This window comes from Pristis pectinata, chromosome 1, assembly GCF_009764475.1.
Source record: "Pristis pectinata isolate sPriPec2 chromosome 1, sPriPec2.1.pri, whole genome shotgun sequence".
Lineage (NCBI taxonomy): Eukaryota > Metazoa > Chordata > Chondrichthyes > Rhinopristiformes > Pristidae > Pristis > Pristis pectinata.
The window spans coordinates 2619900-2639031 of NC_067405.1; the positions used below are offsets into that span (position 1 = coordinate 2619900).

Below are 19132 nucleotides of genomic sequence, written 5' to 3' on the forward strand. Positions count from 1 at the left end.
GTGACACTGTCCCTGATTTGGAGCAGGAGAATGTCCCAGAGAATGTGGTTGAGAGGGAAGAATAAATCAGCCATGATCAAATGGCGGACCAGACTCAATGGGCCGAATGGCCTAATTCTGTTCCTATGTCTTACGGTCCTCAATGATGAGGAGAGTTGTGTCTGTGATGGAGCTGGCTGAGTCTACAATCCTCTGCAGCCTCTTGCTATCCTGTGCATTGGAGCCTCCATACCAGGTGGTGATGCAACCAGTCAGAATGCTCTCCACCGCACATCTGTAGAAATCTTCAAGAGTCTTTGGTGAAGTACCGAATCTCCTCAAACTCCTAATGAAGTAGAGCCGTTGGCATGCCTTCTTCATGATCGCATCAATGTGTTGGGCTCAGTAGAGATTCTCTGAGATGTTGATGTCCAGGAACCTGAAGCTGCTCACCCTTTCCATCACAGACCCCTCAGTGAGGACCAGTGTGTATTCTCCTACTTTCCCTTCCTGAAGTCCACAATCAATTCCTTGGTCTTGCTGACACTGAGTGCAAGGCCGTTGTTGCGACACCACTCAGCCGATCTATCTCACTCCTGTACGCCTCCTCATCGCCATCTGAGATTTTATCAACAACAGTGGTGTCATTGCCAAAATTATAGATGACATTTGAGCTGTGCCTAGCCACACAGTCATGAGGGTAGAGAGTAGACCGGTGGGCTAAGCATGCTTCCTTGCGGAGTGCCTGCGTTGACTGTCAGCGAGGAGGAGACATTACTACCAACCCACGCTGACTGTGGTCTCCCGAGGGAGGTACAGAGGCCCAGGTTTTGAAGCTTGTTGATTAGTACTGAGGGAATGATGGTGTTGAATGCTGAGCTGTAATCAATATAGTGCTGTTGTCTAGGTGCTCCAAAGCCGAGTGAAGAGGCAGTGAGATTTCATCCGCTGTAGACCTGTTGTGGTGGTAGGCAAATTACAGCGGGTCCAGGTCCTTGCTCAGGCAGGAGTTAATTCTCGCCATGACCAATGTCTCAAAGCACTTCATCACAGTAGATGTGAGTGCTACCGGGCGATAGTTGTTGAGGCAGCTCACCCTGCTCTTCTTGGGCACCAGTGTGATTGATGCCCTTTTGAAGCAGGTAGGAACCTCTGACTACAGCAGTGAGAGGTTGAAGATGTCCTTGAACACTCCAGCCAGTTGGTCGGCACAGGTTTTCAGTACCCTGCCAGGTATACCGTTGGGGCCTGACGCCTTGTGAGGGTTCACCCTCTTGAAGGATATTCTGATGTCGGCCTCCGAGACAGAGATCACAGGGACAGAGGGAGAGAACCCAACCTTAGCTTCTCACTCATTCTTGGGAGATGTTGTTGGCAACCCATCAAGGCACTGGCAATCTACTGTCCTTGGGACTTTAATTATATTGGGTGCTATATAAATTAATTGTATTTATTCCCAGATTACTGTGCACAAGTCTGTGTGTGCACAGGTCCAATGAAAAACTTACCTGCAGCAGCATCACAGGCACAGAGCATCAGATAAGCAGCATTCACAAGAAAAACATAAATTAAACATAAATCTCTCTGCTGCTTCTTACGTTCCTGCACATTGGAATTACTGTACCAGACCACGATGCAACTCGTCAGGAGACCTTCAGCAGCTTGTTAGAGTGTTCAGTGACAAGCTGAACCTCCTTAACTTCTAAGCAGGTAAAGATGCTGCTACACCTTCCTTGTGATTGTTAATGTTTTGGATCATCAGAACTGTGGGGAAGAGTGAAAGGTTTACAGTTTTCAAAGCAGAGCTGGGGGAGAAGTGAGGTGAAAGGCCAAAGAATATATGGAGTCACGAGAGACTACAGATGCTGGAATCCAGAGTAACACACAATCTGCTGGAGGAACTCAGTGGATCGAGCTGTTCCTCTCCGCCCCCCCCCCCCCCCCCCCCCCCACAGGTGCTGCCCGGCCTGGAGTTCCTGGAGTTCCTCCATTTGTTATGCAGGGTTTCAACACTAAACATCAACAATTCCTCCCCCCCCCCCCCACCCATGCCCCCCACCCTTCCCCCAGACGATATAAAGATTGGTTAGGACAAATCAAGTGATAAGGAGCAAGAGCACTGACCGTTAGCAAGGCATTTCATAGAAGTATAAAATGGGCATAAGTGTGGTTATGGAAAATGATGAGAGAACAGTTTACCTGGAGAATTCAATGTTCATTCAGGAAGGTTGAAAGGCATCCAGATAGAAGATAAGACGTTTTTCTAGTTTACGTCGGGCCTCACAATGGCAGTGGAGGAGATCATAGGCAGATGAGAAAGACAGGAGTGGGATTGAGGATTAAAGTGACAGGCAACAGTAAACTCAGAATTACCCCTGCAGACTGAGCCCAGGTGCTTCACAATGTGATCAGCCAAGTGTAAGACAACTATCACAGAAAGGAGGCAAAAAGAATGGTGGGAAATATAGGCCAATTAGTTCAATATCTGATGTTGAGGAATAAGCTGGAATCCATTATCAGTGTGGTGAAAGCAGAAAACCTCACCCCATTAACACTGTACCTGAAGAGCAGTGGGCTCTGGGCGCCGTGATGGAGGGTGGGGTTAGGCTGGGTAGCTGTTTTTCAACTAATATGGAAACAAAGGCCAAATGGCTTCCTTCCCACTTAAAAGTTATACTTCCCATCCTTTTTATTCAGTTTTTAAAAAACTAAATAAACCGATCCAAAACATTAACAATCACAAAGAAGGTGTAGCAGCATCTTCACTTGCTTAGAAGTTAAGGAGGTTCAGCTTGTCACTGAACACTCTAACAGGCTGCTGAAGGTCTCCTGACGAGTTGCATTGTGGTCTGGTACGGTAATTCCAATGTGCAGGAACGTAAGAAGCAGCAGGGAGTAGCATATAATTTGCGTTTAACTTAGGTTTTTCTTGTGAATGCTGTTTATCTGATGCTCTGTGCCTGTGATGCTGCAGCAAGTAAGTTTTTCATTTGCACCCGTGCACACATGGACTTGTGCATCTGACAGTAAACCATTGAATGATTTCTCTTTCCACAGCTTGACTGGCTGAGTTCATCCAGTGTCTGTTTTTGTAACATTTGCACATTTCCTATCAGATCTACATACACAAATAAGACCATTCAGCCCCTCGAGTCTGCTCCACCATTCAATCATGGCTGATTTATTTTTTACAATCCCATTCTCCCACCGTCTCCCCGTAACCCTTAACCCCCTCACCAATCAAGGACCTATCAATCTCTGCCTTAAATACACCCAATGACTTGTCCTCCACAGCCTTCTGTGGCAACGAATTCCACACATTCACCACCCTCTGGCTGAAGAAATTCCTCCTCATCTCAGTTCTAAAGGGATGTTGTTTTATTCTGAGGCTGTGCCCTCGGATCCTGGACTCTCTCACTGATGGAAACATCCTCTCCACATCCACCCTATCCAGGCCTTTTGGTATCTGGTAGGTTTCAACGAGAACCCCCCTTCATCCTTCTGAACTCCATGTGAGTACAGACCCAAGGACATCAAACTCTCCTCTTTCCCCCAGAATGAGGAGCAATTATGGATAATTTTTCATCTGCTTGCTCTTGTGGTTAAGCACTGCTCCTGCAGTTACAAATGAACTGTGGTAAGAGTATTGCTTGTTTACCCAGCCCATTGCCCCACATTGTCAGAGGTGCTGTCTTTCAGATGAGTCATTGAACTGGACTGCTGTTGTCTCAGGTGGATGTAAAAGGTCCCATGTCACTGCTTGGAACAGCAAGAAGTTCTCCCCGCTGTACTGCCCAATACTGGTCATAGAGTCATAAAGAGATACAGCACAGAAACAGGCCCTTCAGCCCATCAACCCCACCCATTTAAACAATTTCGATATTAATCCCATATTTTTTAAGAGCTGCAAGGTAATGATGCAGCTCTACAAAACACTGGTTAGACCACACTTAGAGTACTGTGTCCAGTTCTGGTCGCCTCATTATAGGAAGGATGTGGAAGCGTTGGAAAGGGTACAGAGGAGATTCACCAGGATGCTGCCTTGTTTAGAGAGTCTACATTATGAGGAGACTAAGGGAGCTAGGGCTTTACTCTTTGGAGAGAAGGAGGATGAGAGGAGACATGATAGAGGTATATAAAATATTAAGAGGAATAGATAGAGTGGACAGCCAGCGCCTCTTTCCCAGGGCACCAATGCTCAATACAAGAGGGCATGGCTTTAAAGTAATGGGTGGGAAGTTCAAGGGAGATATCAGAGGAAGGTTTTTTACCCAGAGAGTGGTTGGTGCATGGAATGCGCTGTCTGGGGTTGTGGTGGATGCAGGTACATTGGTCAAGTTCAAGAGATTGTTAGATAAGCATATGGAGGAATTTAAAATAGAGGGATATGTGGGAGGAAGGGGTTAGATAGTCTTAGGCGAGGTTTAAAGGTCGGCACAACATTGTGGGACACAGGGCCTGTATTGTGCTGTACTGTTCTATGTTCTATGACACTATGATATTTTATTATATCCCCACATTCTGTTATAGAGTTATAGAATTATACAGCACAGACATCGGCTCTTTGGCCCAACGTCTATGCCGATCAAGGTGCCTTCCTGAGCTACTCCAATTTACTTGCATTTGGCCCATATCTCTCATAGAGCCATATAGCATGGAAACAGGCCCTTCGGCCCAACTCATCCATGCTGACCGTGTTGCCCAGCAAGCTAGTCCCATCTGCCCACGTTTGGCCCCTAGCCTGCTACACCTCTCATACCCAATCTCTCTAAACTTTTCCCATCTGTGAACCTGTCTAAATGTCTTTTAAACATTGCAATTGTACTTGCCTCTTCCCACTTCCTATGGCAGCTCCTTGCATATACCCACCATCCTCTGTGGAAGAACTTGCCCCTCAGGTCCCCTTTAAACCTCTTCTCTCTAGTTTTAGACTCCCCTATCCTGGGAAAAAGACAGACCATCCATCTTATCTGTACCCCTATGATTTTATAAACCTCCATAAATCTTGTGCTACCAACACTGATGATCCAGCTAATATCTCATTGCTGTTATGGGACCTCACTCTGTGACAATTGGTTGCTATATTTCCTACATTTCAACAGTTGTTGGTTGTAAAGCTGCATTTTTATTTAAATAAAGACAGAACTTACTTTAGACTTTATTCTTTGTGGGGAAATGATCTTTGGACCAAGTGAAACTAAAATAAAAATGATAGAAATATGAGATTAATAACCAATGCCGGAAACACTAAACTAACACTAGATGGGCTCCCCCTTCACAACCATTCACTCACTCCACCACCGATACACGGCAGCAGCAGTTTGTACTGTCTACAGGATGCACTGCAGCAACTCACCAAGACCCCATAGACAGCACCTTCCAAACCCACCCCCTCTACCAGCTAGAAGGACAAGGGCAGCAAAAGCCCGGAGAACCCCAACCCACACCCCACCCTGACTTGGAAATACATCGCTGTTCCGTCACCATCACTGGGTCAGAATCCTGGAACTCTCTAACAGCACTATGGGTGTACCCACACCTCAGGGACTGCAGTGGTTCAAGAAGGCAGCTCACCACCACCTTCAAGGGCAACTAGGGATGGGCGATTAAATGCTGGCTCAGCCTGCGAAGCCCACATCCCTTGCATGAATACATAAAAAAAGTATCACCTTCACTGGAGAGACCTCATCTGCAAATGACAAAAAATAATTCAACTTGGTTTTGATACTAGAGCAACAAACCGTGTGTGAGAGCAACAGCAGATCGAGCAGCATCTGTGGGGTATTGGTATTGGTTTATTATTGTCACGTACTGAGGTACAGTGAAAAGCTTGTCTTACACGTCAATTGTCGACATTTCATGTTGAAACCCTGCATCGGGACACAAATGCTGCTCGACCCCCTGAGTTTCTCCAGCAGATAGTGTGTTGCTCCAGATTCCAGCATCTGCAGTCTCTTGTGTCTCTTGGTTTTGACATTGTTTCTCAAACCCATCAAATACCTGGTGCCTTGTCTTGTGGGAACATTACTTTCATTCACTGACGCCGGTTGAGAAAATGATTAGAAAGGTAAACAGGCCCATGGCAGAGTGAAGCAGTACCGTCATGTGGGAGCCTGTTATTTTTTTTCCAAAAAAAACCTCAAAAAGTTGGGCATACTGGAAATAAGATAAGAAACAGGAAATACTCTGTAGGTCAGACCACACCTGTAGAGAGAGAAAGTTAATTTATCAGGTCTTTGCCTAATTTAGTTCTCTCGCCTCTGTTACTGCCTAGCCTGCTGAGTGTTTCTAGCATTTGTTTTTATTATGTAAACAAAATCACTTTAATTAACACCTGGCTCGAAGGCTTTCATTCATTAGGGCACACCTTCCACAAACTTTCACCATTCCATTGTACTGTGAACCACACCTCTTTGACAGCTTGCAGTCACTCTAGTAATATTTCTTTAAGTTCAGACTTCACTGGACCCGTAAAGGCTTTTGCAATGTTTCTCTCCGATACATTAGGCACTGAGAGTGTTTGTATTTGGTCACTGTGGTAACATTTGCCTCCACCTCCACCTCAGGCAGTGTGTTCCTAACTCCAACACCCAGTGGGGGAGCAAGTTCTTCTTCAGATTTCTTCTAAGCCTCTTCCCTTTACTCTAAACCTGTGCCCTCTAGTTTTGGCATGGTAGTCTAGCAGTTAGCATACACGCCAGCGACCCAGGTTCAATTCCTGCCGCTGTCTGTAAGGAGTTTGTACGTTCTCCCCATGTGTCTGCGTGGGTTTCTTCCGGGTGCTCCGGTTTCCTCCCACATTCCAAAGACGTATGGGTTAGGAAGTTGTGGGCATGCTATGTTGGCACTGGAAACATGGCAACACTTGCGGGCTGCCCCCAGAACACTCTATGCAAAAGATATCTTTATTAGTCACATGTACATCAAAGCACACAGTGAAATGCATCTTTTTGCATTACTGAGAATGTGCTGGGGCATTTCACTGTGCGTTTCGAATTACATGTGACTGATAAAGATATTTTATCTTATCAAGTGCCGCAGCAGTCATCTTACACAGGTCATAAATCCTGAGCAGCTACAATTAATCTTGTGACGAACTGGTAAATTGGTTTATTATTGTCACATGTACCAAGGTACAGTGAAAAACTTTGTTCTGCATGCCATCCATACAGATCATTCCATCACATCAATGCATCGAAATAGTACAAGGGAAAACAATAATAGAATGCAGAATAAGGTGTTACAGTTACAGAGAAAGTGCAGTGCAGGCAGACAATAAGGTGCAAGGCCACGACGAGGTAGATTGTGAGGTCAAAAGTCCATCTTATCGTACTAGGGAACTGTTCAAAAGTCTTATAACAGAGGGATAGAAGCTGGTGGTACGTGCTTTCAGGCTTTTGTATCTCCTGCCTGATGGGAGGGGGGAGAAGAGAGAATGTCCAGGGTGGGAGGGGTCTTTGATTATTTTAGCTGCTTTGTGGACACTTCTCACTGCCTCGGTAGAGTCCATGGAGGGGAGGCTGGTTTCCGTGATGTGCTGAGCTGTGTCCACAGCTCTCTGCAGTCTCTTGGGGTTATTTGTTTTATGCACGGAATAAACAGTCGTTACCCTCTTGTTTATTTGTAATGTACCAAGAACAAAAAAAACTTCCCACTGTATACAGGTCTCACACTATCTCATCCCTTAGCATACCAGCCATACTCTCCCGTGGTCTCACATACCAGTCTCAATCTCACCTCCTCGCACACCATCACACTCGGGTACACCAGCGACAAGCTTGCATTCCCTTGCTCACCAGTTTCAGACAGCCTTGCACATCAACTTCACTCTTGCAAGCCGACCACACTCACACCCAACCCTTTGCACACTGACACAGCTCACACTACAAGCCCCTTGCGCACCAACACAGCTCACATCACAAGCCCCTTGCACACCGACAGTTCACACTACAAACCCCCTGCACACCGACTCAGTTCACACAAGTCCCTTGCACACCGACACAGTTCACATTACAACCCCCTTGCCCACCAACACAGTTCACACAAGCCCCTTGCACACCGACAGTTCACACTACAAACCCCCTGCACACCGACTCAGTTCACACAAGTCCCTTGCACACCGACACAGTTCACATTACAACCCCCTTGCCCACCAACACAGTTCACACAAGTCCCTTGCACACCGACAGTTCACACTACAAACCCCCTGCACACCGACACAGCTCACATTACAACCCCCTTGCCCACCAACACAGTTCACACAAGCCCCTTGCACACCGACAGTTCACACTACAAACCCCCTGCACACCGACTCAGTTCACACAAGTCCCTTGCACACCGACACAGTTCACATTACAACCCCCTTGCCCACCAACACAGTTCACACAAGTCCCTTGCACACCCGACAGTTCACACAAGTCCCTTGCACACTGACACAGCTCACACCACAACCCCTTGCACACCGACAGTTCACACTACAAACCCCCTGCACACCGACTCAGTTCACACAAGTCCCTTGCACACCGACACAGTTCACATTACAACCCCCTTGCCCACCAACACAGTTCACACAAGCCCCTTGCACACTGACACAGCTCACACCACAAACCCCTTGCACACCGACACGGTTCACACTGCAAGCCCCTTGCACACTGGTCCCAGTGACACCCACGGGGCATGCGCGGCCGGTACCCGCTCGCACCCACGGGGCATGCGCGGCCGGTACCCGCTCGCACCCGCGCATGCGTGCTCCGCACGGTTTGTGCCTCCGTCGCGGCCTGCGGAAATTTTTCGGCGGAAACCCAGCGGCGAGGCCGAGGCCCCGGCCCCGGGACAGGCCGCAGACCCGGGGGGAGGCGGCGCTGCAGCCGGACCGCCGGCTGAGGCGGGATCGGAGCCCGAGGCGGCGGCGGGAAGGCGCGAAACTGGAGTGAGTGACCGGTGGGAGGTCGGGGAGCGAACGGGCGCGGGGCCGGGGCCGGGGCCTGGGGGCCGGGGGTGGGGGCCTGGGGGCCGGGGGTGGGGGGCCTGGGGGCCGGGGTGGTGCTGGGTCCAGCTGTCGGTGTATGACCGCGGGGTACGGTACCGCTGGGGACGGGTCTGTCTCTGCATAACACTGTGGTACAGTACCGGTGGGGATGGGTCTGTCGCTATAACACCGAGGTACAGTACCGGTGGGGACGGGTCTGTCACTCTATAAGCCCGTGGTACAGTACTGGTCATGATGGGTCAGTCGCTGTATAACACTGGGGTACAGTACCGGTGGGGATGGGTCTGTCGCTATAACACCGAGGTACAGTACTGGTGGGGACGGGTCTGTCACTTCTATAAGCCTGTGGTACAGTACTGGTCGGGATGGGTCAGTCGCTGTATAACAACGAGGTACAGTGCCGGTGGGGACGGGTCTGTCACTGTATAACACCAGGATACGGTACCGGTGGGGACGGGTCTGTCGCTGTATAACACCGGGGTACAGTACCGGTGGGGATGGGCCTGTCCCTGTATAATACTGCGGTGCGGTACCGGTGGGTCAGGTCTGTCACTGTATAACACTGGGGTACAGTACCGTTGGCGATGGGTCTGTCGCTATAACACCGAGGTACAGTATTGGTGGGGACGGGTCTGTCACTCTATAAGCCCGTGGTACAGTACCGGTCATGATGGGTCAGTCGCTGTCTTACACTGGGGTACAGTACCGGTGGGGACTGGTCTGTCACTGTATAACACTGGGGTACGGTACCGGTGGGGATGGGTCTGTCGCTGTATAACACCGGGGTACAGTACCGGTGGGGACGGGTCTGTCGCTGTATAACACCGGGGTACAGTACCAGTGGGGACGGGTCTGTCAGTGTATAACGCTGGGGTACAGTACCAGTGGGGACGAGTCTGTCACTCTATAAGCCCAGGGTACAGTACTGGTGGGGACGGGTCTGTCACTCTATAAGCCCGTGGTACAGTACCGGTCGTGATGGGTCTGTCGCTGTATAACACTGGGGTACAGTACCGGTGGGGATGGGTCTGTCACTGTATAACACCGGGGTACGGTACCGGTGGGGACTGGTCTGTCACTGTATAACACTGGGGTACAGTACCGGTGGGGATGGGTCTGTCGCTGTATAACACCGGGGTACAGTACCGGTGGGGACGGGTCTGTCGCTGCATAACACTGGGGTATAGTACCGGTGGGGACGGGTCTGTCAGTGTATAACGCTGGGGTACAGTACCAGTGGGGACGAGTCTGTCACTCTATAAGCCCAGGGTACAGTACTGGTGGGGACGGGTCTGTCACTTCTATAAGCCTGTGGTACAGTACTGGTCGGGATGGGTCAGTCGCTGTATAACAACGAGGTACAGTGCCGGTGGGGACGGGTCTGTCACTGTATAACACCAGGATACGGTACCGGTGGGGACGGGTCTGTCGCTGTATAACACCGGGGTACAGTACCGGTGGGGATGGGTCTCGCTGTATAACACCAGGGTACGGTACTGGTGGGGATGGGTCTGTCACTGTATAACACTGGGGTACAGTACCGGTGGGGACGGGTCTGTCACTGCATAACACCAGGATACAGTACCGGTGGGGATGGGTCTGTCTCTGCATAACACTGGGGTACAGTACCAGTGGGGATGGGCCTGTCCCTGTATAATACTGCAGTACGGTACCGGTGGGTCAGGTCTGTCACTGTATAACACTAGGGTACAGTACCGTTGGCGATGGGTCTGTCGCTATAACACCAAGGTACAGTATTGGTGGGGACGGGTCTGTCACTCTATAAGCCCGCGGTACAGTACCGGTCGGGATGGGTCAGTCGCTGTCTTACACTGGGGTACAGTACCGGTGGGGATGGGTCTGTCGCTGCATAACACTGGGGTATAGTACCGGTGGGGACGGGTCTGTCAGTGTATAACACTGGGGTACAGTACTGGTGGGGACGAGTCTGTCACTCTATAAGCCCAGGGTACAGTACTGGTGGGGACGGGTCTGTCATTCTATAAGCCTGTGGTACAGTACTGGTCGGGATGGGTCAGTCGCTGTATAACAACGAGGTACAGTGCCGGTGGGGACAGGTCTGTCAGTGTATAACACTGGGGTACAGTACCGATGGGGACAGGTCTGTCGCTGTATGACACCGGGGTGTGGTACCGGTGAGGACAGGTCTGTCGCTGTATGACACCGGGGTGTGGTACAGGTAGGGACGGGTCTGTCACTGTATGACACCGGGTACAGTACCAGTGGGGACAGGTCTGTCACTGTATGACACTGGGTACAGTACCAGTGGGGATGGGTCCGTCGCTGTATGACACCGTGGTGCAGTACCGGTGGGGACAGGTCCGTCACTGTATGACACCGGGGTACTGTACCGGTGGGGTTGGTCCGTCGCTGTATGACACCAGCGTACTGTACTGGTGGGGACGGTCTCTGTCGCTGTATGACACCGGGTACTGTACCGGTGGGGACGGGTCTGTCATGTGTAACACTGGGGTACGGAACTGGTGAGGACGGGTTTGTCGCTGTTTCACACTGGGATACAGTACCGGTGAGGATGGGTCTGTCGCTGTATAACACCAGGGTACAGTACGGGTGGGGACAGGCCTGTCGCTATTTCACACCGGGATACAATGTTGATGGGCACAGGTCTGTATTTTCTCACTGGTGCTGTAATGTTAGGTGTGGATGGGTACTCTGCTATCCCTGTACGATAATGGCATATATGCTGATTTGGGCAGTGGTGCGTCACTGAACATTTTTCTCACTACGTTTTATACTTTACTGCAGTATTGTACTGGCCTTTCCCTACTTCACTCTTGGATGTTGGTTCAGACGTTATGGTACTCAGAGTTCTGGTCTGCTGCTGTGTTGCCATTTTTATATTACTGAGGGAAGAAGTCTATCACTGTGTAACACTGGTACAATAGTGGTGGGAATTGTTCCATCCCATAGCACCATAAGACAGAGGAGCAGAATTCAGCCATTTGACCCATCGAGTCTGCTCCAATATTTGATCATGGCTGATTTATTTTTCCCTCTCTGCCCCATTCTCCTGCCTTCTCCTGATAACCTTTGATGCCCTTACTCGTCAAGAACCTATCAACTCTGCTTTAAATATACCCAATGACTTGGCCTCCACAGCCGTGTGTGGAAATGACTTCCACAGATTCACCACCCTCTGGCTAAAGAAATTCCTCCTCATCTCTGTTCTAAGGGATGTCTTTCTATTGTAAGGCTGTGCCCTCTGGTCCTAGACTCTCCCACTACTGGAAACATCCTCTCTGGGATTGTCTCTGTCTCTGAATATCCACCTTTCTCATAGACTGCTTTACTGCTTTAAGGTTTAGCTTTGTAGCAATATTTCCCAAAGCAGGCTTCCTCACCCCCTGCAATCCCACAGAGGTTGGCTTTTTCAAAAATGTATTCATTGTTGCTGGTTTCCACACACACAAACCAATCAAAAAGAATTTTATCAGACCGACCACGATCAGTCGTCCAATAAGACCCCAGTTTGTTCAAACCCAGACCTCTTGTCCACTCTATCCAGGCCTTTCAATGTTTGGTAGGTTTCAATGAGATCCCCCCTCATCCTTCTGAACTCCAGTGAGTGCAGGTCCCGAGCCATCAAATGCTCCTCAAGGGAATTCAGCCTTTTCTCCTTGGAGCAACGGAGGATGAGGGGGGACCTGATAGAGGTATATAAGATGATGAGAGGTATTGATCGGGTATGTAGTGAGAGGCTTTTCCCCAGGGCTGAAATGGTGGCCACAAGAGGATGTAGGTTTAAGATGCTGGGGAGTAGATATAGAGGAGAGGTCAGGGGTAAGTTTTTTACTTGGAGAGTGGTGAATGCATGGAATGGGCTGCCAGCAACGGCGGTAGAGGTGGATACGATAAGGTCTTTTAAGAGACTGTTGGATAGGTACATGGAGCTGAGAAAGATAGAGGGCTATGGGTAAGCCTAGTAATTTCTAAGGTAGGGACATGTTCGGCACAGCTTTGTGGGCCGAAGGGCCTGAATTGTGCTGTAGTTTTTCTATGTTCTACATTAACCCTTTCATTCCCAGGATCATTCTTGTAAACCTCTGGACCCTCTTTAATGCCAGCACATGCTTCCTTAGATATGGGGTCCAAAACTGGTCACAATACTCTAAATATGGCCTGACCAATGCCTTCTAAAGCCTCATCCTTGCTATTATATTCTAGTCCTCTTGAAATAAATGCTAACATTGCATTTGCCTTCCTTACTCCCGACTCAACCTGCAAGTTAACCTTCAGGGAATCCTGCACGAGGGCTCCCAAGTCCCTTTGCTCCTCCGATTTCTGAATTTGCTTCCCGTTTAGAAAATAGTCTACTCGTATGATCCCAAAAAAATAGAATAATCCCTTTATGGGCTGAAGGGCCTGAATTGTGCTGTAATTGTTCTATGTTCTTTATAACATGGGTGCAGCATCTGAGAAATCTGGTCTCTGGCTACGTAATAAATACTTTGTTATCGTACTGATAGGGACAGGTCTATCATATAACAAATGGGTGGAGTACAGATGGATACAGAACTGTCACTGAGTAATACTGGTGAATATTGGTTGGTCAATATCACAGTAGATCATGGAACAGTACAGCACAGGATCAGGCCCTTTGGCCCACAATGTGTTTGATGCTAATTTAAACTAATCCCATCTGCTTCTACCACCTCCCTTGGCAATGCATTCCAGGCTCCTTCCGTTCTGTGTTTTTTAAAAAAAATCTTGCCACATGAATCTTCTTTCAACTTTTCCCCCTCTCACCTTATGGTTGTGCCCTCTGGTATTTAATATTTCCACCCAGACCTCTGACTACCCTAGCTCTGCCTCTCAGTTTTATATGTTTCTCTCAGGTTGTCTCTCGGCCTCTGACGCTCCAGAGAAAACAATTGGACACAAGGTGTGTCCAACCTTTCCTTATCATTAATACTCTCAAACCTAGGTGAATAAAAGACAAACTGGTGGAGGAACTCAGCAGGTCAGGCAGCACCTGTGGAGGGGAATGGACAGTTGATGTTTCAGGTTGAGACCCTTCATCTGGACTGAAAAAGTACACGGGAAATTGCTGATGTAAAGAAGTGAGGGGAAAGTGTGGGGCAAAGCATAGAAGGATATGAACATCTGAAAACAGGTTGAGGGAACTTGGCCTTTTCTCCTTGCAGCGACAGAGGATGAGGGGGGACCTGATAGAGGTGTATAAGATGATGAGAGGCATTGACCGGATGGATAGTCAGAGGCTTTTTCCCAGGGCTGAAATGGTTGCCACAAGAGGACACAGGTTTAAGGTGCTAGGGAGTAGGTACAGAGGAGATGTCAGGGGTAAGTTTTTTACTCAGAGAGTGGTGAGTATGTGGAATGGGCTGCCAGCACCGGCGGTGGAGGCGGATACGATAGGGTCTTCTAAGAGACTTTTGGATAGGTACATGGAGCTGAGAAAAATAGAGGGCTATGGGCAAGCCTAGTAATTTCTAAGGGCCTGTATGTGCTGTAGGTTTTCTATGTTAATGCTAGCGAATGGGGTTAGTATAGATGGGCCAAATGGTTGGCATGGATGTGGTGGGCCAAAGGGCTTGTTTTGTTGCTGTACAACTCTCTGAGTACTGTTGGGATCATGTCTGTTGCTGGATAACACTGAGGAACAGGACTATCGATATGAAAACAAAGTGCTGGAAATACTCAGCATGTCAGGCAGCATCTGTGGAGAGAGAAACAGTGTTAATATTTCAGGTCAGTGATCTTTCATCAGAACCCCTTCTGGTGTACAGCATTGTTGGGTGCAGAACTGTGAATGTGTAACAATTGTGCAGATATTGGGGGACCTGTTTGTCACTGTGTGAAATAAGCATACAGTACTGGTCAGGACGCATGTTGTTTTGAACCTTCATTATAGTAGTCCTGGATAAAGATACTGGGGGTTAGTGCTGTTGGGCATCGATCTGTTGCTCTATGACATTACTGAAGGCCCTGTTACACTCACAGTCAATGCCAGGACACAGTCCCTGGAAGGCACAGATCTAGCATGTGTAATTCTGCTTGGCTCAGATTTATCATCTATATAAACTAGAGTATAGCGGGAGAACACTGTAAAATATGGGTACAGTCTTGGTGATTACAAGTCTGTTGTTTTATCACACTGATACATGCTGATGGGTACACCTGTTACTGTATGATAGTAGGGTATAATATAGGTTTGGGGACACTATACAAAGTGGGTGATTTTTCATGTTTTTCTGTATACTATACAGTACTGCAGCAGAGTTCTGTTGCTGTTTCACACTATCCAGTGTAGACTAGGACAGGCATGTAACTGTCTACCACTATTGCAGTATTGGAGAGTACAGGTTGTATTACTGGTAGGGACAAGTCTATCACTGTATAATACTGGGTACAGTGGTGGAAAAAGATCTGCTCCATTATAATAACAATACAGCACTTGAGAGTGCTGGTCTGTCACTTTGTCATACTTTGTTACAGCACTGATAGGGACTGGAGTATTGCTGGCTACAGAGTCTTGGTCACTGGTGGGTACGTTGTATAACACTTGTGAGTATAGGTCCATTATATAGGAGCGCAGTACTTGTGGGGACAGCTCCATTTGTATAACACTGAGGTACAGTACGGGTGGATGAAGAACTGATGATACAATGCTAGTTCACAGCACTGAGTAGTATCGATCTGTCACTGTCCAATAAGTGATTAGGAAAGCCTACAGAACTTATTCATTTATTGCTAGGGGAATTGAATCCAAAAGTAGGCAGGTTATGGTTCAGCTAAATAGGGTATTGGTGAGATCACATCTCGGGTACTCTGTACAGTGTTGGTTTCCTTATTTAAAAAAGGTTGTTAATGCATGGGAAGCAGCAATCTACAGTGACACGCCTGTCTTAGTCTGGACTGGATAGTGTGAAACAGCGACAGAACTCTTCCGTGGTACTGTATAGCATACAGTAAAGCATGAAAAATCACCCATATTGTTTCATGTCTCCAAACCCACGTTATACCCCATTATCATACAGTAACAGGTGCATGGACTATGTTACGATGAGATGGACTCTGACCTCACGATCTACCTTGTTGTGACCTTGGACCTTATTGCACTGCACTTTCTCTGTAGCTGTGACACTTTACTCTGTACTGTAATTGTTTTTACCTGTACTACCTCAATGCACTCTGTACTGACTCAATGTAACTGCACTGTGTAATGAACTGACCTGTACGATCGGTATGCAGGGCAAGTTTTTCACTGGACCTCAGTACGTGATAATAATAAACCAATACCAATGTATCAGTTTGATAAAACAACAGACTTGTAACCGCCAAGATTGTACCCATATTTTCAGTTCTACCGCTGTACTGTGGTCTATATAAATTACAAACCTGGTCCAAGATTTGAAACATTAAGTCTGTTTCTCTTTCCACGGATTCTGTCTGACTTGCTGAGTGTTTTCAGTATTTTCTAGTTTCTAGCACCTGCAACTTTTTTTTTGATTTTCATTTGCTAGACAAATACCTAGAATAGACGGATTGGTCTTTGAGGACAAAGTGTGATGGGCTAGGCATGAACTTAGATGAGTGATTGAAACTTATATGATACTGAAGGAATAAGACCAAAAAATGCTGGAAAACTCAGCAGATCAGGCAGCATCATTGGGTCTGTAAAGATCCTGAGGGGTTTTGACAGGGTGGATGTGGAGAGGATATTTCTCCTGCACAAGTTTAGAACTATGGGTCACTGTTCAAGTCAGAGATTAGAAGCGTTTTCTTTCTCAGAGGGTTGTGAGTCTTGGTATTCTCTTCCTTAAATAGAGTGCAGGGAACCAAGTTTATGAATTTTTTTTGGAATTTGTTTATTATTGTCACTTGTACTGAGGTACAGTGAAAAACTTGTATACTGTTCATACAGATCACCATTATGCAGTGCACTGAGGTAGTACAAGGTAAAACAATGCAGAATGCAAAGTAAAGTGTCACAGCTACAGAGAAAGTGCAGTGCAGGTTGACAATAAGGTGCAAGGTCGTAACGAGGTAGATTGTGAGGTCAAGAGCATCTTATTGTACTAGGGAACTGTTCAATAGTCATAATAGTGGGATGGAACTGGTCTTTGAGCGTGGTGGTACCTGCTTTCAGGCTTTTGTATCTTCTGTCTGATGGGAGAGGGGAGAAGAGAGGATGTCCTGGATGGGTGGGGTCTTTGATTATACTGGCTGCTTTACCGAGGCAGTGAGAAGTATAGAGAGTCCATGGAGGGGAGGCTGGTTTCCGTCATGTGCTGAGCTATGTCCACAACTCTCTGCAGTTTCTTGCAGTCATGGGCAGAGCAGTTGCCATACCAAGCTGTGATGCATCCAGATGGGATGCTTTCTATGGTGCATCAATAAAAGTAGGATGCTTTCTATGGTGCATCGATAAAAGTTAGTTAATGTCAAGGAGGACATGGCAAATTTCTTTAGCCTCCTGAGGAAGTAGAGGCGCTGGTGAGCTTTCTTGGCCGTGGTGTCTACATTGTTGGACAAGGACAGGCTATTGGTGATGCTCACTCCAAGGAATGTAAAGCTCTCAACCCTCTTGACCTCAGCACCATTGATGTAGACAGGTGCATGTACACCGCCTGCTTTCCTGAAGTCAATGACCAGCTCTTTTGTTTTGGTGACATTGAGGGAAAGGTTATTGTCATGACACCATGTTACTCAGCTCTCTGTCTCCTCCCCGTACTCCGACTCATCGTTATTTGAGATACGGCCTACAATGGTGGTATCATCTGCAAACTTGTAGATGGAGTTAGAGCAGAATCTGGCCACACAGTCATGAGTGTATAGGGAGTAGAGTAGGGGGCTGAGGACACAGCCTTGTGGGGCACCAGTGTTGAGAATAATCGTGCTGGAGGTTTTGCTGCCTATCCGCACTGATTGTGGTCTGTTGGTCAGGAAGTCAAGGATCCAGTTACAGGGGGAGGTGTTGGGTCCCAGGTCTCAAAGAGTTTGGTGATGAGTTGCTTGGAATTATTGTATTGAAGGCAGAGCTGTAGTCAATAAACAATAGGCTATCGTAGGTGTCTGTACTGTCCAGATGCTCCAGAGATGAGTGTAGGGCAAGGGAGATGGCGTCCACTGTAGACCCGTTTCGACGGTAGGCAAATTGCAGTGGGTCGAGGTTGTCTGGGAGGCTGCAGTTAATGCGTGCCATGACCAGCCTCTCTAAGCACCATGATGGTGGATGTCAGGGCCACCGGGCGGTAGTCATTGAGGCACGTTACCTTGTTTTTCTGAGGTACCGGGATGATGGTGGCCTTCTTAAAGCAGGTGGGGACCTCAGATTGAAGCAGGGAGAGGTTAAAAATGTGTGCAAATACCCCCGTCAGCTGATCTGCGCAGGATCTGAGGACACAGCCAGGGACATCATCAGGGCTAGATGCCTTCTGCAGGTTCACTCTCCAGAAGACTGATCTTGTGTCCTCAGTGGTGACCATGGGTTTGGGTTTATTGGAGGCTGTTGGGGTGGGTGGTGACGTACCAATCCCCTTCTGTTGAATTTTTTAATGCAGAGGTGGACAAATGAGGGGGTAAAAACTTACTGGAGAGATTGGGAAGAAATGCAGAGCTGAGGTTACAATCAGATTGGTCATGACCTTATTGAATGATGGAGCAGGCTTAAGGGGCGATAGTCAACTCCTGCTCCTCATTTGTATGCTTGCCTCACTGATGTCCATGACCGATGTCAGTCAGTATAACATTGATAAAATACTGGTGCGTACATATCAGCGGTAGGACACTGGAGTACTGTAATGATGAGACTGTCTGTCCGTATATAATGTGATACAATGCTGGTGAGGATAGCTTTGTCGCCATAAAACAGTTATGGTGATGGTGGGCTCGTGGCCGTCAGTGTATAACACAGATACTGTACTGGCCTTTGCAGCTGTGGTACAGGACGGCTGTGCTCAAGGGTTTTACAAAAGCGATTACTATACCTGTAGAAATAGGTCATACAGCATGGAAACAGGCCATTCGGCCCACCACATCCACACTGACCAGTGGCCACCCTTCTATATTAATCCCATCTTCCAGCTCTTGGCTCATAGCCTTCTATGCCCAGGCAATTCAAGTGCTCATCTCGAATCCTTCCCATAGTGTGCCGACCAG

General features: G+C 47.9%; 1 protein-coding gene across 2 annotated transcripts in view; it reads left to right on the forward strand.

Annotated features, from left to right (window-relative positions):
* Window positions 1–8699: 8699 nt before the first annotated feature.
* Window positions 8700–19132, forward strand: part of map3k2 (mitogen-activated protein kinase kinase kinase 2) — a 72810-nt gene continuing 62377 nt past the window's right edge. For both annotated transcript variants that reach the window (XM_052014347.1, XM_052014354.1), the window contains exon 1: window positions 8700–8908. The gene's annotated coding sequence lies outside the window, so the exon portion shown is untranslated. The remainder of the gene's footprint in view (window positions 8909–19132) is intronic.